Source organism: Macrobrachium nipponense, chromosome 20 (assembly GCF_015104395.2).
Source record: "Macrobrachium nipponense isolate FS-2020 chromosome 20, ASM1510439v2, whole genome shotgun sequence".
In the NCBI taxonomy this organism is placed as follows: Eukaryota; Metazoa; Arthropoda; class Malacostraca; order Decapoda; family Palaemonidae; genus Macrobrachium; species Macrobrachium nipponense.
Window position 1 is genome coordinate 2,033,293 of NC_061089.1, and position 25,000 is coordinate 2,058,292.

The following is a 25,000-nucleotide window of genomic DNA, read 5'->3' on the forward strand; positions in this document are numbered from 1 at the left end:
TTTAGATTCTAATAAATATACTAAAAGGAAAACAATTTTATTTCAACGCCGAACAAACTACTATCCATTTCAGACCCAATGTGGCATCGTTTATCGGGAACATCTTCAGACAGAGATGACATTCTAACACAATGTTTACAGCAATCTCCCGCAATTTACCATTTTATAGGAATTAGTCAAATTTATATACTTTAGGAGTTTACTCTTATGATTTTAATTTGTAGTTAGTCAGAACCAAAACACCTGAGCAAGGTTCGGTTAAATCGACTTACTGCCCTCCCATTCATCATTTCCCTCCTTCCCCCACCAATAAGCTTCCCCCCTCGCACACCCATCCCTATCACACCTCTCGCCCTCTACCCCTCCAATTCTTCGGCTCTCTCTCTCTCTCTCTCTCTCTCTCTCTCTCTCTTAATTTTGTTTAATAGCTGAAGAATAGTAATGTTTAGTGAAATTATAGCAATAATAATATCATGATAACTATTATCAAACCCAATTGTTCCTAAGTTAATCGTTTTTTTCCCTAATCTGCTTTACATTTGGGAAGGTGGCTTCGGCGAGCCATGAAGCTTGAGGAGGATTATTGGTCCTCTGACAATATCCACAAGTGTGGTAAAACCGTCATTGTCGCTTTTGACTGCGATGGTGAGCATAAGCTTTTCCTTGACAGCGACGATGATTGGAATTAAATCTATGAATTCTTGTGTGTATCATTATTTCTTAATTCTATAACTAATATTAATTATTTTAAAATCTTACTGACACCATCTCATTGTAGAATGATTATGCCCATTGCCCAATCTATCTCATCACATTATACAAACGGTTGAACAACAGGTACTACAGAAATCTAAGATAAAAAAAAATATAATTTTCCACGACAATTCTTAGGCAACACAGTAGAATCAGTTTGAATATCATAGTGGAGCTCATTAGCAAAAACCACTCAACTCAATGTTGGGATGCACACATTTGAGTTATAATGCGGCAAAATAATCGATATAATAATGTACAGTGTACGAGAGAGAAAAGGAGGCGGTGGGAGAATTGGAAGGGGAAGAGGAGGATGTGGGAAGGGGGGAGAGGCGTGATTGAAGGATGGGTTTGTGAGGGGGATGTTGGGAGCTTGTTGGTAGGGGAAGGGGGAAACCTATCCGAACCTGTGCTCAGGTGTTAGGGTTCTGACTGACTACAACTTAAAATCATAGGAGTAAACTCCTATGCTCAAGTATATAAATTTGACTGACTCCAATAACATTATAAATCATGGCGGGGTGTCGTAAACATCGTGTTAGAATGTTATCACCGACCGACTAAAAGCCTTGACGATATTACCGAAAAACGATGCCACATCGGGTCTGAAATGGATAGTAAACTGCTTTAAGAAAGAGGCTAGTGATAACTTCTTTCGCCATGAGCAGACTCCACAGCCCAGCAGACATTCTTGGAAAAGGTCCAGAAATTATCTCAGGGCCTGCAAGACTGGGAAACCCTTTACAGGAAGACAGTGCAGTTTTGTTTGCAATAGACTCAAAAGATGTAGCTATCCTCACCTAGCTGAGCTTGTTCATACTCACTTATAGAAAGGAAAGTCCCAGTACAAGGAATTCGTGAAAGGCTCGGCTGGTAACCCAACCTCATTCTATAAGCCCATCAGGAAGAAAGGCTTGACTTCTTCTCTGACAATAAGCCTGTTACAGAACCATCAAAACAGAAACAGCTGAAAGAAGAATGTCAGTTTTTCTCTAATCTATCCATTTCCTGTCAAAGTAGGGAAAACGACCTGTAGGGATTCTTTAAGCACGAGAATCAGTTGTTCCCTGTATCTTTCAATGAGGGTGGAAGTCCCACCTCACCTTCGTACTTAAGAAACACATCTCACTTCTGGACCAAAAGCCAGAGGCAGACGGCATCATCACTTGATGGTCCATGCACTGCCATCCAAAAGATCTAAGACTTTCCAGACTATGCCGCCCTCGACTTTCTGCTAAGAATTAGTGACTAGGCTAATGTGTACAAGTGAACATATATTGTCTTTGATGTGTATAGTTCATCAAGTCTGAAAACAGACACAATGTCCAAAAGGGAACATGCGGGAAAATTACCCTTGTGAAAGAAAAGAACACCATTCTCTCAAACTGGTAAAACTGTTAGGCACAATGACAACAAGTCAGAGCTGTTCCACTTACTGGCAGACAAGATTGATCAGATGCCTGCAACAAACTTGGTTATTGTGAACTGGACAAATGTTCTCATGAATCAGACAGCTGCATCTTTGTCCATGCCAGATATGCTGTAGGACAAGGGAGCAAGTCTATTATGGTCAAAACCAATGACATAGATGTCCTTGTCATTGACCCGAGTGTGTTCCCAACTTTGCAAAGTCTGGGTCTACAGCAGCTGTGGCTTGCATTTGTCCAAGGACAGAGCCTTCGATGGATTGGCTTTCACAACCTGTACAACAATGTTAGTTAAGAGAAGGCCAAAGGCATGCTGTTCTTCTGTGCATTCACAGGTTGTGATGTGGTCTCACCCATGGCAGACATGGGAAATTTTTCCAGAGGCCACTCCAGTTTTTTTCCAAACTCTGCAAGTACCTACCAACCATCAAAGATGGTGATTTGAAGATTCTGGAGAAGATTATGGTCCTCATGTATGATAGGTCAAGCACTGTTGACAATGTAGATGAAGCCAGAAAGGAGACTCGATGAAGCCATCCCTTCAACCAGAGCAGCATGGGGCCAAGCAATTCTGCACCAGCCAGGAGCACAGAGTCCAGCTGACTGGGATTGGGAAAAGATGGGAGAAGACTGGAAAGTCTTCTGGACAGCCAACTCCCCCATTGCAAAGAGTTGTGAACAGCTTACAAAATGTGGCTACCAGTCAGGTTGTTGTGGTAGGTGTAAATGCTACAGGCTTTGTGTAGCTGCAAATGCAAATGTGAGGTGTAATCATAATGTGAGGTGTAACTATAATGTTGCAAATGATGCTTCAGATGCATCTGAATGAGAATTTTGTCACACTAAAGGCTGATGCCATGCACCTTTAAAATCTTGCATTCATTCCAGGCTTAAAAACAGATATTGGGACAGTGCTCGAACATAGATAAAATCCTTTATCATAATTCATATAGTCTTGTGCTTGTATACTTTTCAGTAGCATTATGGGATCCCTTTCCAAGATGTAATATTGATAATAGCCCGATAGAAATGCTATAAACAAATTCTCTGGCCTCATAAATGTACGCATAGCAATAAATTTCATGTCTATCTTTTTTGGTTGCAGAGTTATCAAGCAAAACGTTTCATGGCAGCCATTTCGTATACCATCTTTATCACAATGGTACTATAGTAGAAGGAGCTGTGGTGATATCTTCAAATAACTTTTATATCCAGGAAGACATTATCTGAATAATGACTGATGTGTTTATTTCAACAATGGTTTACTCAAAGTGTCAGAAATCGAAACAACTAGCGGCCATCTTGAAAAGTGGCGGCCATATTGAAATTTTGTATGGACACCGAGATTTTTCAAAATCTTCTACTTATCTGCTGCATTAACTAGTGATAGGCGCCACCCATTGACAGTTGGATGTTCTGCAAGGCGAGTTCTTATTTTGAATCCTATATTGAATGAACAGTTGCCTAATTTTGGTGGGATGATGGATCAACAGTAGTCTCATTTTTTTGGATGATGAGTCAATCATTGCCTTTTGTTTTGGATGAGTCAACAATAGTCCATTTTTCCGTATGTCGATCCAGCACTGCCATTTTTTTTTCTTTTTGTATGTTGAAACTTGAATCAACAAAAATACGTAGTACTACGTATTTTTGGAGGATGAATCAGCAACGTCAACAATATCCTAGATTTTTAAAAACGTTGTTGAGATCATGGCGTTTTATAACAGATATCGGACCGCAAGCACTCAATGCTTCAGAACTTTCTAAAAATTAAGAAACAGGTTCTCACACTACTACAGTTTTATGGCTTTACGAGTCAGCTCCATATACATTTCCCCATTCCGAATATATAAAAAAAAAAAAAAAAAAAAAAAAAAAAAAAAAAAAAAAAAAAAAAAAAAAAAAAAAAAAAAAAAAAGGTCACGGCTGTCGCTATCACGAGTATCGTGTAATTTGTGTTATGGAGCGAGATATTACAAAGTTTAATGCGATTACATACGAATTATCGTTTCCTTACATCGACTGCCCTTTTGTGAATCACATTTGGGAAAATCCGAATGTTCCTTTTCCGAGATTTATGCACCCAATCCTTTTAGACCGATTTAGCGAAAAATTGAGTTATGTATGTGTCGGCAGTGAATCATAATTTAGAAAACTTTGGAGAGATCAGAGGAAAATTTGGTAAACAATCGTAAAATTTGCTAACAAGTAGAAGCTGGAACAAGCAAACAAAAAAGCCAACGGACGTTACAGAACAACGATATTTGTGACATTAAATCCCTCTAATGTGGCTGCAACGAAATTTAAGAGAATAACAGTTTGATAAACGAAGTCATGTGTTAAAAATAGAACATAATATGAGAAAATAATGTCAACATCGGAAATTCTACTGTGTATTTGTGAACTGAGTAAATGCCGAGCGTGTAAAAAAGCGATAGGAAATGTTAGGCTAAAATGTGACAAAGCCTTCCATTACGTTAAGAAAATGATAGGGTTTACGTGACGTGATACCGAAAAGTATAGATCTGCGTTTCCAAGGAGAGGAATCAGAGGATGAAGAAACTCTTCGCTCAGTCACAGATGATGAACAAAATAACGTTATGGGTAAATGGTAAAGTAATTACTAAAAGTTTCTGGGAGAGAGAGAGAGAAAAAAAATGAAGCGAAGCATTGTTATCGAGAGATCGTTCTTCCTTTCAGTAGGAGGCGCATTACTCAACACGTCTACTAAGGCGGCGGCAGGCCAACCAATATTCAATTCCCCGTGCAGTGGAAGCATCTGCACATGGCCATATCAAGTAATTCACTTTTATACATACATACTATACGACACCATTATATGTGTTATATAACGCCATATATAATGTGTGTGTGTTTGTCGTGTTAGACAACCGGTGTGCAATGAATTAGTACACGATCTGGGTACATCATTACTAAAATCTGTGGCCACTCCTGTTCCTTTGCTCAGTTAACGTCTAATAACACCTTTTCCTATCTCTCTATCTTTTGTTTACCTTCCTGTTTATCGAAAAGTGTGTACGACAGGCTGATAAAAAAGCAAACGCTGCTTGGTGGCTAATCAGAAAAATTCCGTTTTCTTTACCTAGTCTTTTCCTTCTCAGCTTTTACAATTTCCAAATCTATCCGTCTCCCCTTCCCCGGAGGCTGTAGCAAACCCGGTTGCTTTCTTTTGTGCCTTACAGGTGCTCCGGCTCCACCTCGTCGACCAATTGCTTCCGGCGGTTTTTTATGACAAATGGTTAGCTTTATTCAATCTTCTTATAAAAATTCTTGTAAATAACATAAATACTGTTGTCATTTTATTGTTTGTTGTTCTTTGAAATCTGTTCGTTAGATTTGCTTTGAATTTTATGTAGTTAATTTTCATTCTTTCGGGAGACACTGCGCTCACCTCGGGCCTGCTACTCTTTACCATAAAAAAATTGCACAGTACTTTACTCAGATATTCGAAGCTTAAGGTAAAATTTTCGTGACCTCCGGAATTGAGCCGTAACTACGATCTGACACTTTTATCCGAGACGCTTGTAATTCTATATATGAGAGGATACGTATGACTCGGTCACAGGATTCTATAGCTTCATTCATTATTTATGGTGACTGAATGCAAAGCATAGCGGGTGGCTTAATTCAAATTCCACAGATCAACATGGCTGGTCGACTCCTGAGTTTTGCGCTTCCTCTGTTTTCATCCAACTAACTGAGGAACCCCTTCATATTGTTGGTGATAGACTAGACCTCACATTCACAGATGTACCAGCTGTCCTAAGTCCAAGGTATGTGAATATATAGGCACCTCCAGTCATTGTGTCATTGAGGTGGACATATCTGTCAGTCAGTAGATTCATAGTGCTACCATTGGAAAAATAGCCTGGCTGGAATCTAAAGCCAATCAGGATGACATTCTTGAAGCTTGATATTTTAGATGCTGTATTAGATCCAGATCGCAAGCAGTTAAATGAGGTGCCGCTGGTCATTTTAGTAAGTTATGTCCCTGGAAAGGTCTTCAAGATTAAGACAAATGACCAGCCATAGCTTGATGATACATTTAGATGTGCATACCATGACAAATAGGCCAAATTCAACAAATGGAGGCAAAATTGTTCACATGGGAACTGCACTATTTTTATTGAATCTCGCCATTTTACCAAATAGCTGAGAGAAATTACAATACTTCCTTAAAGAAGAAACTTTTAGGAATTGCTCAGCCTTATCTTAGTGGACCAAATTGGCATCATCTGTCTTTGGGTCGTGCTTGTCTTCCATTTCACTACTACCAATAGATGATGGTAGATTGGTCACTGACCGTAAGGAAAAGGCTGAACTGCTTCATCGAGCTTTTGAAGCTAAGCAATCAGCTGAGGAAGTCCCTCTCCCTGATACTTGTCAGCCTGAACCTATCGTTACAAATTTTGCATTTCGATCTATGGATGTTAAGAAAATTCTTGACAATCTTGACAGCTGATGGTATCATCCGTTTGTTATTTGAAAGGGGCTTCGACACGATGTCCTCCATGATTAGTAGATTCTATAGATTTTTATGTAAACGAGTGGCATATTTGTAGACTGCAATATCTTCAGGCCATTTTCAATTTTCCCTGTGCTCTCCAAAGTTGCAAAAAAATAAAAATAAATAAAAATAAAACTTGTTTTTAACCTACTTACAGGTACGTAGAATCCAAAGGGTTGTTAGCTGATAGACAATAGGCAAATAGAATGTAATTAGGTACAAGTCAGTCTCTTTTAGATTTGACATGTTATTTGCAAGGAAACTTTGATAGGGTTGTGAGTGTAGAGTAATTCAATAGATTTTAGTGTTGCTCTTAATTTATTTATTCCTAAGGTGCCCTATATGTAAACTTCAGAAACTTGGAGTGGGTGGATACATTTAAAGAATCTTCATGATTTCCTTTATAAATAAGCAGCAGCGAGTTGCTGTTGATGGGATCTTTAGCAAGCAGGACCTCTTGTGCTGGAGTTCCACATACTAGTGTTCTTGGTCCACTGTTATTTTTAATGTAAACAAATTATATGGTAGTTGATATGATGATCCCTGATCGATATGCAGTAAATGGGCCTCAAAGTCGAACTTATGGGTTCCAGAGGTCGTTATTGTTGGACTGTGGAACTTTCTCATTGAGGATGTTGAGCAACTGGAACTTCAAAAGTTCAAGCAAAAATGAGGTGCGTTACTACTCTAAAGCAACTCTTTTATTTTATAATTTATTTAGTAATTTATCTTTTATTACCTAATAATTTATCGTTTCTTTCTGTGTTTCCTATTACCTTCTATTTTCTTTCAAATGAACATCATATTCTTTGGAAGGTTGAATTTCAAGTCAGCGTCCTCAGTTGACATGTTACATATGAACAGGGTTCATCTCTCTGATATACGTATATATATGTATATATATATATATAATATATAATATATTATATTAATAGTATATATATATATATATATATATATATAATATATAATATATCATTATATTGTCCTTTCTTTAGTAGAATACTTTACTCCAGTGTGGATGTCTGCCACTGACAGAAATTTACATTTTAGGTGAGAGTGGTTCGTGGCAGAAGTAGGTTTCTGATTCCTAACAATAGCAGTGAAGGACTTGAATCCATAGACGGAGGGGGCTCTTTGTTTGTCAGTTTTTCATAAGTTCAATTTTAAATTAGGCCTTTCTCATCCACAAATGATCCCTGATCAATAAATTTGCAGTAAATGGGCCTCCAAGGTCGAAACTTATGGTTCCAGAGGTCGTTATTCCTCACACCGTTGGACTTTGGGAAATAATGAGGGCATATCTTAGTTTAACCAAAGCACCACTGAAGGCTGATGAACAGCTTCTCCTAGGGGCTTGACCCTCCCCGAAACGACTAGAATTATTTTTTACGTGGACTAGGAACCAATTGGTCACCTAGCAAACGTATATATATATATTAATATATATAATATTACATTTAATATATATATTATATATATATATATATATATAGTATTTATAATATAATATTAAATAAATCACCGCATTTTTTGCTTGAACTTTTGAGGTTTTTTTTTTTCCAGTGGCTCAACATCCTCAATTGAAGAAAGTATCACGGTCCAAGTTCCTACGTTTGGGCGAAGTGGTTTCGCCTCGGCTGGCCATCCAATCAGGTGCGGTCCTAAGTTTTGATTCTCGGCTCGGGCCCAACGCGGAAATCAAAGGAATTTAATTTATTTTCTTTGGTTGATTAGAAATTTAATTTTTCTCCGATATAATGTGAGGTTTCGGATCCCACAATAAACTGTAGGTCCCGTTGCTAGAGGTTGACCAATGGTTCCTAGAACCACCGTAAAAATAATCTTAGATTCGTTCGGAGGGGTCAGCCCTAAAGCGAAGAGCTGTTCATCAGACTCAGTGGTTCTTGGTTAAAACTTAAGATATGCTCAACTTATTCTTTCCCAAAAAAAGTCCAACGGTGTGAGGCAATAATCGACCTCCCTGGAACCCATAAGTTTCGACTTGCGGAAGGCCCATTTACTGACATATTGCATCAGGGATCATTTTTGTGGGATTGAGAAAGGGCCTATTTAAAATTGACAACTTAATGAAAAAAACTGGAACAAACAAGAGACCCTTCCGTCTATGGTCTTCAAGTCTTCCACTGCTTATTGTTAGGAATCAAAGGAAAACCTACTTCTGCCACGAAAACCACTCTCACCTAAAATGTAAATTTCTTTGCAGTTGGCAGGACAATCCCACACTGGAGTAAAAGTATTTCTACTAAAAGAAAAGGACAAAATTGACTTAAAAACAGGTTGCATTTGATGCTGTGAACTGTTTACAAAAATATGAGGGTATTTTGGCTGACACCATTTCATTTAGGAATTTTCTGAAAATTAAGATGGTAGTGGTCAAAAGTTACACCAAGTACAGTTTAAAGTTTCAGATTCATTGAAATCAGAGTTCCAACCACTTGAAGGGGAAAGGACTTAGGTGGGAAAAGAAAACCAATACTAATGTTTTACTTAAAATCATTTTAACTTTGGTGGCTCAAGCCTCAAACCTTTCTATATTCACTAATATGCTCCATTTAAACAATTTCAGGCTCATGTCAGCTTCATTTCTTATAGTTGGAGTCTACTACAGCCGCCCAAGTTGGTTGCATTCTTCATCAGATATCTTTATTATATGTTATATTATTGTCGTGTGGCACCACAACACCACATATTATGGTAGACTGACTATTGCCGAAAGATTCAGTGGTCGAAATATGTTTTGGCCGACTTTGCAGACAAATTACATCCGCCCATGCCTGATTGTGAGAGAAAATATTGGTAAACCCTTTTGGAAAAAAACCAACCGCTTGCATTTTAAATTAACCCGCTTTGTGCACATTCATATCTCTTTGGCGGGTTCTGGGGTCATTTCCCAAGCCACGTGTTTTCAGTGGACCTGTGGCAATCCAGCCCACCTTCCCATTTTAATTTCTGGGATCTACACGTTAGTTTAAATGTAAATTATTAGTTCAATTAAAACTAAAGAAAACCGAGTTTTATTGTAAATACCCTCCTTTCAGTTAACATCGGTTCTTCAAGACGCCGATTTTTGGTAGTGTTGTAAACCTTCGTCCCGGCCTTACAAAGCCATGTTTTAAGGGAGTGCTAGAAGGTCACATCCCCAAATTTGTATACTGAGGGAACCGAAGCCAGTATATATATTATATATATATATTAATATATATATATATATATTTATATAATATATATATATTATTAATATTACCACAATTATGCAACTATTAATAGCCACCACAATGCCCTCTTAACTTTCTTGAATTCCTTTTGCTCTTTTTTGTTTTTTCGATATGGACTTATCAGTTAAAAAGGCCCGAAGAATCAAGTTCAAAGAAAGTTTTTAAAGAAATTGTGATGTCCGGGTTACCGGGAAACAAAACCCATTTCCCAGTAATCACAAAGAGGTCAACGTCTTGGCAGTGGGTCTGGTCGGCCGAATGTGACCTCTTTGTGATTTTACGGGGACACCTGGGCTTCGGTTTCCCAGTTACCGAACATCCACAATTTTCTTTAAAAACTTTTCTTATTTGAACTTTGGATCTTCGGGGCTTTTTTACTTGATTAAGCATATCGAAAAGAAAAAAAAGAGCCAAAGAATTCAAACATTTTCTTTGGGACTTTGTATCTCCAGTGGCTTTGTATTGACAAGCGTATCCAAAAAAGAGCAAATAATTCAAGAAGTTAAGAGAGCATTGTGGCTTTATACACTTGCATATGTATCTGGTAAAAAAGAGTGACCAGTAGATTCTACTAACACATACACACACACACACAAACACACACACACACACACACACATACACACACACATATATATATATATATATATATATATATATATATATATATATATATATATATATATATATATATATATATACAAGCAGGCACTGAATCAGACAGCTTGGTACATGGTTTTCCTTTGTTTATCACGGCCTATGTTTGGAGAACCTTGTCTTATCCTGAAGGCTAAAAATATAAAGTAAAATATACAAATACTGCAAGAAATGTTGCTTTGTATGTAGATATAAGTTATGATAAAGTGAAATGTCAGTACAAAAGGTAAACCTAAAATAAAATTGCTTAAAAAAGAAAAAGAAAGATCTAGAATGTTTCAACTAGCAGATCTTATTCCTTGAAGTTCAGTTGCTGTATGAAAGGAAAAAAAATTAACATAAGGTAGGGTGTGGTTTAGGCAATATACAGGGGTGTAGACGAGGAATAATTGTTCAAAAGGGGAACAAGCTTCTTGATCGCTAAGAATTCAAAAATAGAGAGGTGGCGTTCGTATTGGCTGGTTAGTAAAACCCTAAAATCGTTATAGTTTATTTTACTTTTGCATAGTTTTAAATGGATTTTAATGTTTGATAATTCAGGATTGGACAACAGTCGGAGCATGTTTCCAACGTATGTCTGACAATGGTATTGTCGGCAAGTAAATAAATAAACAACACGACTGCATTAAAGGGGGCAGTTTTTCCTTGTGATGAAACGTACCACCAATAGTTCTCGGGTTCTTAATATGAGATTCACGTCAACTGCTGTAAAATAATTCGTTAAAATGCTTTTTAGACTGGATAGGAAAGAGGTGTCATGTGTGACTGGAATACTGATATAGTATATTAATTTATGTTCCAAGTGTGTGGTAACAGGAGGGTGAAAAAACTTATACAATGTTTTCTTAACATATTTTAAAAATAGATTGGATGGATAACAGTTGGATTTGAAATAATCGATAGAGAAACCTCCAACTGTTATCAGTCCAATTTGTTTTTATAATATTTTAAGAAAACATAAGATAAGTCCATTCACCCTCCTACTACCAAACACTTGGCACATAAGTTAAATACTATATACATTTTCCATCCACACATGACACTGCTTGCCTACCCAGTCTAAATGGCTTTTAACAAATTATTTTACAGCGGTTGAGGTAAAGCTCATTTTTAAGAAAACCAACGAACCCGAGAACTATTGGTGGTATGTTTTGTCACAAGGAAACACTGTCCACTTTAATGCAGTCAGCACAAACACCACCTCCCTATTCTTCAATCCTTATCAATCAAGAAACTTGTTTCCTCTTTGAACAACTATTCCTCGCCCACTTCTCAACTGCACCCTACCTTATGATTGGGGTTTGGCTTACCTTTTCTTTCATACAGCAAGTGAACTTCGAGGAGTAAGGTCTGCTACTTGAAACATTCTAGTTCTTTCTTTCTTTTAACAATTTTGTTTCAGGTTTAACTTTTGTACTGATGTTTTATTATATATCATAGTTTACTAGTACATACAAACTAAAATGTCTTGCTGTAGTTGTATATTTTACTTTGTATTTAGCCTTGAGTATGAGACAAGGATCTCGAAACGTAGGCCGTGATGAATAAAGGAAAAAACTGTATCAAGCTGTCAGCTTCTGTGCCTTCTTGTGCATTTTGCTGAGGAATAACCTCGCTCTCATACTAATTATATATAAAAAAAATTTATTGCATCACCAGGGCATTTGTTATTCATAATTACATAGCTACAAAGGACTCGTAATATCTAATTCACTCTACTTTGGGAATCTCACCGAAGGGAAGTTAGGATTGATAAGGACTTAGTACCAGGGAAACTCGAACGCCCGACGGTACGTATCGACGGTTTTCAGTCGACGTCCCTAACCGTTAGGTTGTTAAGAGAAGTACAAGTTTGGTACCGTCGATTACAGGTATTTGTACTTACTATCGGCATATATATATATATATATATATATATATATATATATATATATATATATACATATATAATATAACTCACTCATATAAATTTGTGATGATTATATGTAATCGTATCTGGGTGGAATAACGAGACATAAGAAGTTGTGCGATATCCCTTCCAGTTATCATTCGGCTATTTGATTAAAAGATCCCTGGATTTATATATATATATATATATATATATATATATATATATATATATATATATATATATATTATACCAACAATACAATGAAGGTAAGGGAAGCACACCAACGGGTCAAAAACTCATATTTATTAGGTTGCAACGTTTCGAAGCCAACCAGCAGGCCTCATTCTCAAGCTACAAAGTAACAATACCTAATTGTTAGTACAATAAAATTAAGTTACAATATTAAATACACAATATAAGCTACAATAAGGACCATTGCGTTCCAAGGATCCGAGTGTTGTCTTGAGTGTTGGTCCATATTTGTGAACGGCTGGTCCTTATCCGTATTTATAACTGTGATTGTTATATTGTAGCTTATATTGTGTATTTTAATATTGTAAATTAATTTATTCTACTAATCAGGTATTGTTACTTTGTAGCTTGAAAATGAAGGCTGCTGGTTGGCCTCGAAACTTGCAACCTAACAAATATGACCTGTTGGTGTCCTTCCCTTGCCTTCATTTTATGTGTGTACATATACATTTATAAGTAATATATATATATATATATACATATATATATACATATGTATATATATATATATATACATAGTATATATATATATATATATATACCTATGTATATATATATATATATATGTATATATATATATAAATCTATATATATATATATATATATATACTATATATATATATATATATATGTATATATATATGCTTGCATATGTACGCAATAAACATAAAAGCTTTTGGACGTTTCCAAGGTGCTCCTCCGTCCAAAAGGTGAAAATGTGAAAAACAGCCACGCGGTGAACACGACAAAATTTCAAACAAAAATAGAAAGAGTAATGGTTAATAAAAAACTGGGAATCTTCCCCTAGGAACTTCTGTATTAGATGAACAGTTCACCAATAATGTACCCTATCGGCGAAATATCACGAGGGCTTGTTAACTCTTGGTGTTTTGTGTATCTTATTTGGAAACCTTTGGTTTATTAACTTCCTGGCTATCTTACAGCCGAGGAGGTAACAACAAAGCTCTTTCTTTGTTGTTATGCATATACCTTCATGGCGTAGATCTTTCAACTATTACAAAAAGCTGTTAACGACAGCGAGTTATTCACGACTTCAGGAAAGTCTTATATTTAAATTGCTTTCCTTAAACCGCATGTCAACTTCCGCGGGCAAATCAACATCACAAGCTGCAGTATTTTCATACTGAAAAATGCCGGCTTTTGATGTTTACCATAACAAGCGTCAATTTACATTACACCCTAGCTTATGAGTAGGTACCTTTCCCGAAAGTTTCTTTTATCGCCCGTTTGACTGGAGTAACAGTCTTCGTTTGCGTCCATTTCCGGACTTTGGAGGTAATAAAAGTCCACATTACTATAAGTGCATGAGAGAAGGGGAGGCTGTCGCATCAGCAAACAATTGTTCCTCTCTCCTGCTCCTATTTTCTTCCGCCATCGTGGTACTTGCTCACTTAACTGTAATGATGAGCAGAGAGAGAGAGAGAGAGACGGAGAGTAGAGAGAGAAGGAGCGGCGAGAGAGAGAGAGAGAGAGAGAGGGAGAGGAGGAGAGAGAGGAGACAGGAGAGAGAGTATTTAAAAAATGATTCCTCAAGCCTCCGCCTGAGAGAAATCTCGACTTGACTACCATGAGCACCAATTTAGATGGAAATTTCACTTTTTGCTGTGCTTCAAGAGGAGAATGGCGAACAATCACAACAACCTCTTACCATTTCAGTTTTTTGTTTTGCACGCTCAAGTGGAGAGATGAAAGGAAAGTTCGAAGACGTAAAACTTATGATAATTTTTCATTGACTGGCTTTCTAGTCTCTTTATAACCTGGGAAAAGAAATGTCTATTGTATCGGCGAAAGAAGAAACCATTGCCTCCCCCTTATTGACTTTATTTGAATATTAAAAAGAAGATAGGACACTTCATCTGAAAAACGATATTAGGGCCCTTTCGCTGAGGTTCTGTTGACGTTTTCAACAATGATTTTCATCCATAGTGGAGGAAAATTCCTTGTACGCGGTTCCAGAACTTTACTTTTTTCTGCTAGAACTGCAATCACTACAGTCTATCAGGTTCGTCCTAAATGCTACTGAGCGACTGCTAAACTTTTGGAAAGAAGCGACACAAGATATTACAAAAGTTCCGCTCATTGAAATAGCATAATTTTTTTTTTTTTTTTTCCCAATTTTTACATTTATGTAACGACCAAATCTGAAAATGTTTGCTGGACTTTTAAAAATGTTGTATTATATTTAATATATTTGGCTACTCTCCCTATTAAAGCCCTTGGACTTCAGCGTTCTCCTTTTCCAACGAGTTACAGCTTGACTGGTAATAATAATAATAATAATAATAATAATAATAATAATAATAATAATAATAATAATAATAACAACGAAACAAATCCACAATTATGTATAGGTTTACATATATTTATAGATAAATCTTTAAATATCTTTAAGTACATGTACATATGCATAACTGTCAAGACTCCTGCTAATATGAGTATAATAATAATAATAATAATAATAATAATAATAATAATAATAATAATAATAATAATAATAATAATAAAATAATATATTTGATTTAAATGGATCACAAAACCTTCCAACCTCGTCTTGGCCCCCTGCAGAACCTTCCAAGTTCTAAAATTTGTGAACTGCGAACGCCATCAAGGACAACTCCAGTTTGAAAGATTTATATTGCTTTTCGCCGTCAGTGCATTTCGCGCGGTCCACTGTAAGGATTACGTAAGGTTCTTTGCAGCGTGCCTTCGGTCCCCCAGCTGCAACCCCTTTCGTATCTTTTATTGTAGCTCCTTTCATATTCTCTTTCATCCACCTTTCTTTCCACCCTCTCCTAACAGTTGATTCAAATTGCAACTGGGAAGTTTTCCTCCTGTTACACTTTCAAACCTTTCGCTGTCCATTTCCGATTCAGCGCTGAATGACCTCATTGGTCCCAGTGCTTGGCCTTTGATTTTAATTCTATATTCAGTTCAGTTCATTCTCCCTGTAAAGCCATCAACTTCATCCGCCATATTTGGTGCAGAAACTCTGCCTACCAGTGACTACTATGGTTCGACAGATCTAAACTGAGAGATTGTTTTCTTCTTTGGGTAAGAACCCTGTTACCACATCTACCAGTATCCAGTTTTGAATACTTGCTTTATAACACATGAATAAATAAATGGGTAGTTTAAAGTTTTAGCGTGTTTTTCTGAACTTAAGCGTTCACATATAGTGATTATAATTTTATTTGTAAATAAAATTTGAGAAATCGCATTTATAAACGTGATACTGTTTCGAAAGACGCTGCCACTTTTCTTGTTACCTTTGACAGGCGATATGCAGGTGGACCAAGCCTATTAAATAATGAAGTTTAAAGGATTTATCTCTTTTATCTCTTTAAGCTACCCTTTGGATAAGTCCCACCGCCCGGTCTAGCTGAGAACTTAGCGCCAAAAAGAATGACTTCTTGCTTTAGGTTACCGGGAACAATAGTCAGTAGTGAAATTAATTAATTCCTACAGAGAGGACGCTGTGAAACGGGCAAATGCAGTTAAGCATTCCGAAAACTTGCAAACAGGCGATGCTGCAAAGAATATCTGTTATTGAACTAAGATCATCTGACGACGAAGATTCTTCGTAATGTACATTTCATATTGAATCATATTATTACAATTCCTGTGATAATTATTGTAAATATATTATTTCTCTCCCAATGATGAGTTTATGGGCAACAACCTTATAAAGTAAAAATTGTTACATGCATTAGATTTATGAGTTATAATAAATCGTTTTTTTACTCTTATATGTTTTCATCTCTGTATGTCATATATTTTTGAGAAGATGTTATAAGAATAGCAATGTCACATTTTTTTCACTTTAAATGAAAATCATTTTCAAATAAAATGCTATGTAATATATGCAAAACTTAAAAGGTATAAATTATAAAATCATAAGAGAATATTACAGCCTTAAAAGTAATAACCCAATAGAATGGAGATCAATGAAATTGTGGTCAAGAGAGAATAAGGCAGAATACTGTGTGGTTTTAAAGACAAAATATGCTGAAAACGTAAATGAAATTTAAGTAAATCATAACTCGATGAATGAAAATAAGGGGAAAACCTATAATAAAGAGCAATGAAATGCAAAATATCACACACTTGTTTAGGAAATGGATAGTATGGCAGAAAGAAAATTCAAATAATAAAAAAAAGAATAAAAGAAGTTACTCTCCTGACAGATTATAAGAAAATGTCATAAGACATAATGAATTGTAATTACCGATTTTTATTACTATTAATGAAAAAGATCAAATAAAATATGCAATATATACAAAATTTAAAGGTATAAGTCATTAAAAATATAACAATAAATAGTCTCAAAAGTAATAACCAAATAGAATGGGGATCGAGTTTACGGATTAGGATTTATACGGACAGTTTCATTAAGTTCTACTGTCCCAAATATTGCCTCGCTGGGAGATGGCTGAGGACTTAAGAAGGGGACGATTTAAAGGTTAAGGAAAAAGTGGCGACAGGGTTTTTCTCAAGGAGGTAAACAATCTATCAGTTTAGATCTGTCGAACTATAGTAACTACAACGTATTGGCATGTGACTCACTCGGAGTTAATTGCTTTTATTGATGCATTTATCAACACTTGTCATAAAAGACGAAGTTCTTAAAATGGACGACCCTGAACTAACTGCTTTTGGATGGCAAAACTGAGTCGGAATCCTTTGAGATCCTTCATCTTCCAAGAAGAGATGATGGGACGAAGGTAAAAGAGTGAGTCGACCTGCAGAAATAAAACCGATTTACAAATAGAGTACAGAGTTCATATTATGCTAATGAGTTTACTGCTCCCGTAGGCTTCACTTTTGCTGTTCAACCTCTCAAACTGTTACTTTTTAGTGCAATCATACATTTTTCTCCAAGCTCTACCTTTGTACTTCATCATCAGTTTACGTATCTCTTTATCATGCTGCCCAGTCATTCTAATGCCCTCGTTTTATCGCCTTGTCTGGTGTGAATATTCGGCTTCCAACTGTCTGTATCCTCGTTTTAAGTCGGTATATCATTTACACTGTACATTTCTACCACTTAGATGTAAAGACAAAATCAGTCAGGAGTTATACATAGTTTTCCATTTATCCTGTGGTACTTCATTTATTTCTCCCGTGTATCTGACTTGAAAAAAAATTTAAACAAACACAAATAAGAAAAGCGGACATGTCATCGATAGAGTACTGCATTTCTGTTATCTCTCCCGTCTCAATACTATTTAAAAGATTTTAATGAAACTTCCAGTGTGATAACTCCATGCATTGTCTGATGATATTTCTTATGGAAGCAATCTTTGAATGCTCAATGAATATTTGTTATTTGGCGTCGCGCATAAAGCATGAAATAGACATATTTCTTCATAAATTTATTTTAAACTGCAAAAAAAAAGATTTTGACTGATTTCACTGTTGAACAATCGCAGATTGGAGTAAAACACTTGCTTGCACAAAAATGTGAAATACGATTTCGTACACCCTTTCCTGAATGTTAGTCTTTGCAATCTTGACGACTAGTTCACGCTAAGTTGCTTTCTACAAATGCATGGCTCTGTTCTACTTACCTTTCTCCTACTATGACTTATGCTCCTAAAATGCCTTCTATCAATAAGAAATATCTCTTTAAGCTACGTTCATCTGAACTACCCAAATCAAATATAGTAAGTACAATCTCAAGTAGGAGCAGTCCTTCAGGAATACGTCATTATTCATATGGAAATGAGTGTCAGTCTGATGTGATAAGCAAACCACCAAATAAATTCTGCTCTAGGCTTGGAAGCAATAAGAATTACACCTACCTTTGCCGCTTCACTTGATGGTTGCACCTGAAGACTATCTTCATTTTGTGGCACCGAATTCAGCCTAGGTTCTGTTATAACTTGCTGTTTAAAAAGAGGCTGAGGCTCAGAATGGAACTGAGATTTTATGTGCGAGATTTCTTCGGAAAGGAAGTCACGGTTAGGTGGTAGCTGAAGCATTGACTGTATATGAGGTTGTACCTGAAACTGGGGCCCAGACTGTAGTTCTTGGCCCAATCCATCACCAGACTGTGAATGAATCAAGTGCTTGAACATATTTTCAGTTTGCAATTGAAGATTTGGGTCTACGTTGTTATGATTATGATCTTCTAATAGCACTTCTTGCATTAATGGGGACTGGTCCTCTGAAATCCCATGAGAGTCAGCATGAGAGCCTTCTGACTGAGTTTGAGCCGCCAAAAATGTTTGTGTCGATTGTAACTGAGGATTAGTCTGCAAATTAGATTCTAACTGAATATGTGACGGCAACTGAAAGTCTCCCTTCTGTTTTTCTGGTTGAGACTGAGCTTCTTGTTCCACTTGGGACTCTGTCTGATGTTTGAATTCTGAATGAGACATAAATGGCAAATGTATTTCTGATTGTAACTCAAAATGAGGTTCTGACTGAAAATGAGTTTGTAACTGGCTTTGCATTTGCAGTTTAATCTGGAGTTGCTGTTTGTCCTGGTTTTCTCCATGAGATTCTGATCCAACATTTGTCTGCAGCTGTCCCTGGTGAAAACTGCTGAGCCTCTGGTTTCACTTGAACCTTCTGATCTGACTGAAACTTAGTTTGTAGTTCATTTGCTGGAATTTCTTGCTGAAACTGAGAGTTAGAAAGAAGTTGTAGTCCTGAATGCTCCTGACTCTTGGTTACTGGTTGATTATGAGGGTCAAGATTAATATTTTCTTCTGTCAGGAACATATGTTGACCACTTTGTAAATCATTACCTTCATATTGTTGAAGAACTGCAGTCAGTGTATGACTCACGTTTTGAGGGTGTCTGACTGAGCCATGGGTTTATCTTTGTTGAACCTGATTTTCCTGCAATACAGACTGAGTCTGAATGAATGTTTGTGGTCTATGAAGCTCTTCCTTGCGAGATTGGGGGACATGTTGACCTGTTATTGCATGTGCCAGAGGATGCAAAGATGCATCAGACACGATTGAACTAGGAGAATTTAATTTTAATTGTGTAAGCAATTCAGGTTCATATTCAGGTTGAGTAACAGATGTACTCTGATTTTCTGGAGTGGACACAGAAACATAAAGAAAATTCTGATCTTTAAAAATAAGTGCACCTGTCTGAGAAAAGTTTCGAGTAGGGGAAAAGATATTAGGTTTTAAATCTGTTGAAATACTTATATCATCCTCTTGTGCATCTCCATTGGTAAAAACAAGGTTTTCTTCCTTTTCTGACTCACCACCAGCACTAGAAAGAACCTTTGGAGGACTGGTAATTGGTTTCCATGGCCCAAAGACTGGCCAAGGCAACTTTGGCATTTGATTGTCAGCGACATTTTTAGATAACAAACTTCCCTTTAAACTGGGATTGAAGAGAAACTTAAGATCAGTAATGTTACGACCATTGTGTTCAAAAGTTGCGGTAGTTGGCGTGTTGATTCCTTCAACAAAAGGTGGTAATTCTCCTTGGGAAGAAGTTGGTGGCAATAAAATTCTGGATGGCCTTTCTTTGTTAGGACTATGAACATTTTGGTTTTCTAATACTGAGTTAGCAAGCTGTTCTTGGAGAAATAAGGAAGATGGAAAGGTGGGGAAGAAGAAGTTACTGTTATTTTCTGGTTTTCCTTTAAGACTTGTGGAAGAATGATTGACTTCCATGAAGAAGGATGAAGGTCATTGGTTGGAAGAATAAAAGAGCTGCTGTTGATATTGGCCCCAGTGTATTCTGATGGAGAATTTGACTGGCAATGGTTCCTGTGAAAATCTTGGCAATGAAGGCGTAAATAAAGGTAGAGGGAAGCTTGAAGGTGCATTGTTTACAGACGAAAAGTTATGACTGTTAGCAACCTGGTTACCTTCAGATGGAGTAAGAAAAGGGTCCTTGGGAGAAGGACGAAACGTTACAGGAATGTTGCTGTCCAATGACGGCTTCATGGTGAAAATATGTTCCACCTTAGTCTTGGACTGTCTGTTAACAGGTAATGTTCTGCTAAGAAATGCCAAAACTTGCATTACATCACTGTCCGTGATTTGTCTAGTAATGGCTCTGCTGGTTTTCTGCACTGGAGGCGGTGCTGCGCTAAGTACAGATACTAGATCTGGAACTTCACTGTCAGATGCTGGCAAAGGTGTAGATTTAACTGTATCAGTAAAAGAAAACTCTGATACCTGAGATGAGGTACTTTTTGGGGGAAATGATTTAAATTGCTTATCATCATTTATAGAATCAAATGATAAAATATTTATCAAATTCAAAGGAGAACTGATTTTCTTTTGAACTACTCTCACTGGTCGTGGTTGAAGTTGAACCAAATAAACTGGGTTTTGCCTTTTATTTCGAATCCCACCAAAATTTGTAACCCTTGAAGTTAATGGTACTGATCTCTTTCGAGAAGTTCGAGTTGTAGATGAGTTCCTTTTCAAAGGATTCTTAGCTCCTGTCAAAAATGCTTTATATACATTTAGACGAAACGGCAATGCATTGTATGCTACCGACTTAGAATGTCTGTGCAAATTATAATCTGTTAAATCAAAATATGAATCATTACCAATTTTAGAAACGTGCATATGGTCGAAATTATTCACAGATGTAACATTTCTTAGTACAGAATTTGTATTGTTATCAATGTTAACTGGTACAAACCATAAAGGTTTTGATTGCCCTTGGGTCTGTCTGAGGTTTGACCTAAGACCATCATAATTTGTTCTTTCTTGCAGTTCTAACTTCTTAAAGGAAGAAGAGCGGTTTGAATGGGTTGTTTGTACTGATTTCCGGAAGATGATTTTTATGTGATACGAGCGGTTTATTTCTTTGAGTCTTGGAATGATGCGAAAACAAATTGCCCTCAGGCTTTGATGATACGACACGAATCAAATGATGAAGAATATTGTTTTGGTTGCAGGCTGATTGATGAGGATATAGTAGGTGGTTGGTTTGAGTAGAGTTACTGTGAGGAAGATTGAAGAAGCATGGACTCCAAGCCGAGGTAACTGGACTGAAGATTTTTATCCCCCGGAGAATCAGGAAAGTTACGAAGTACTGAAAACAATGGTGAAAAAAGACAAAATTAATATATAAAGTAGAAAGAGAGATTGAACACGACCTGCATAAGAATAAGAATATTCGTAACGTGTTGCCAGGTTATTATTAAGTATCAACGTTAAACAATAAATTTCTATTCTCTCAAAAGTTACACTTTACATACACATACATATATAAATAAACAATATATTGTGCACTACACACACACATATAAACACAATATATTGTGCACCCATACCATGAAAAAATGTCGATAATAATAAGGGAGGATCGAGACAGCAAGTTCTGACTCAAGGGACAATGTCATCTCGAAGAGCAGACCGAGTAGCCATCATCATGGACCAGGTGTGTGTGTGTGTGTATATATATATATATATATATATAATATATATATATATATATATATATATATATACGATAGATATTTATACGTATCATACATTCATACATACACATATATGTATATATATAAATATACACACACACACACACACACACACATATATATATATATATATATATATATATATATATATATATATATATATATATATATATAGTTACGACCCCTAATGCTTATCAAAAGGTTCCCTACTTATTATAGTTTGTCTCTATATTTCCATTTTATATTTTTCTTGACAATAGCCATGCATGCTAAAATTGTGAACAAAGATTTGCTAAGTGTTCAGAAAGACTTGTGCCCCATCTTGTCAATAACAGACAATTTTTGTTTATTGTCAATCTCCCCCCTCCCCCCTGTGAAAAAAAAAAACTTAAAATCAGCTTCTTGATGACTGACCCTTATTTTAATTTCTGCCCTGTCGTTATCCCTTTCCAAGAGACTCCCCAAAATTTCACCTACATCTTTCAACACATAATTCTTGAACAAAAAGGCAACAGTGATCGTACTAATAGCTTTGCAGGCCTGACCTCTAAATTTCTTGTAGAGGCTTTATGAGAACAAGCATCTGATATCTCTGACAGAGAGCAGTAGGTCAGAACTATCCCCCCAGAATCTTGAAGTGCTGGGTGATGAACCATAAGGCAACTCATAAGAATCCTGCAGTAGACGTCCTCTCATGTTGTCCTTTATACATCTGAGAGCTAACTCGGCTTTCAAGCAACCTGGCACTTCTCCCATGTTGAGAGGACTGACAGTGAAAATAGTCACGTAAAGTACCATTTCCAGTCGCTAGTTGTGTAGGCGAATGATTGGGAAGTTGACTAGGGTGAGTTAGTCTAGTGGTGTTGGACATAAAACTTTCGCTAAGTAAGACAAAGACATTAATAGTACAATTGTCACGAGCCTTGCATATATTGCCTTTTCATATTTTGGGTAGCAATGAAAATAATTTTTTCACTAAATAAATATTTCAGTGTATTTTTGGAATAAGTATCCAGTGAAGTGGTATACCACTGTGTAACTGAGTGATTAATGCTCTGTGCTTGTTTTAGATTTGTGAGCAAAACCTAACCCTTGTCTAAATTGTTCAGGATAGTCCCTGAATGGCTATCAAGCTGTCCAACTGTCTAACCATGAAGGCAGTCCTTGAATGAGTCATCAAACTATCAAACTTTGTCTATTGTTTAATTACTGTGAGTTTCTTTGGGAAAAACTATTAGACATTTGTATTCTCCTTTCTGACAGCATTTTAAAACAAACTCAATTTACGCAAAAGCAACTCCAGAGTTATAATGCCTTCCCTAGAAGTAGTAACTTTTTACACTGGTGTCTATCATCAGGACCATAGATTACAACACCAAAAAGTGTATAAAAATGATTCTGCTCCTCCGCTTAACATCCTGATGGAGAATTCAAGGGGTTTCCTGTACCATATCAGGTACAGGAAGTCTACTGCAAATTTATGTATCAACATTATGTATCAACAGATAGATGGAATGTGCTTTGCCAACGTTTTCACGGGATACATCAAGGCTTTAGAGAAAGCCTTGGGACTGCCTTAGTAATACCAGCATCGTTGCCTACATCTACTGTCCCCTCTATCATTGCAACATCTGGGCTGCCACCCTTTAGGAAGTAGAGAGCTGCCAAGTAACTGGCGGATAATGGCTTTCCAAATACCATCACTGATAAGCTTGAAAAAATCATTAATCACTGGTATGACAATAACTACAGTGATGATGACTGAAATACAGTGACCCCACGACAAATAGAAAGATCTGTATAGTATTAACAATCTACAAACACCTATCATCCTCTTAAAAACAGTCACTACTCATCCAGCCAAACTCCAAAGGGCAAACCTGGCACACTGTAGTACCTGCTGAAGTGGAGAGTCTGGGCCTCACCTTGACATGTCATGGTCATTGAGATGACCATGACTCTCTGTCAAGGGTTGTCTGTTGTGGAGGCCAACCTACCTCTTACATCATGATACCATTGAGAGACACCGCAAGGATAAGTATGGACTTCGTCTCGGAAAAGTAGTTGGGACTGAGATATTCAATTATGAAGGACGTTTATGCGGAGCCCTCCACATAAACTTGCAGTACAAAGAATTGTTCATACTACTTATGTTGAAAAATCTCTAGAAATATAGCAATAGTGATACTGCATAGATAGATCATCTGAGTGATCATTGCCAGTGCACTAACCACCACAATTATATATATATATATATATAATATAGATATAATATATATATATATATATATATATATATATATAGATATATATATATGTATGCATATATATCATATATAATATTATAGTATATATATTTAATATATAAATATATGTATATATATAATATATATATATATATATATATATATATATGTGTGTGGTGTGTGTGTGTGTGTGTGTGTGTGTGTGTGTGTTGTATATAATAATAATAATGTATGTATGGAAATGATGAGCACATTTCTTAGAAATAAATTTCTGACTCACTCTTGGAACGAACCTCGGTTTCCTGAATGACAGACCAAAACGGCACTGACTGTCCTACCGAGGTCATAGAAGAAGTTGGAACCCAATTTCTATGTACCTGAGGTTTTTCCCGGGCGGGCTTATGAAGCCTTAATACTACGGAAAATTTACCCAATTTCTTGACCATCAATGAGTCAATCGATACTATTTTCATTTGAATTACCCTTCACCTTGAAATATGAGGGAAATAATGAACACATGAGCATGTGTTTAACAGAAATAAATTTATGTCACACATCTGGAATGAACCTTGA

At 36.4% G+C, this 25,000-nt stretch overlaps 1 protein-coding gene across 1 annotated transcript in view; it reads left to right on the forward strand.

The window, feature by feature from the left end:
• LOC135195529 (uncharacterized) overlaps nucleotides 1–25,000 on the forward strand; it is a 48,513-nt gene that overhangs the window by 2,819 nt on the left and 20,694 nt on the right. The window lies entirely within an intron of this gene.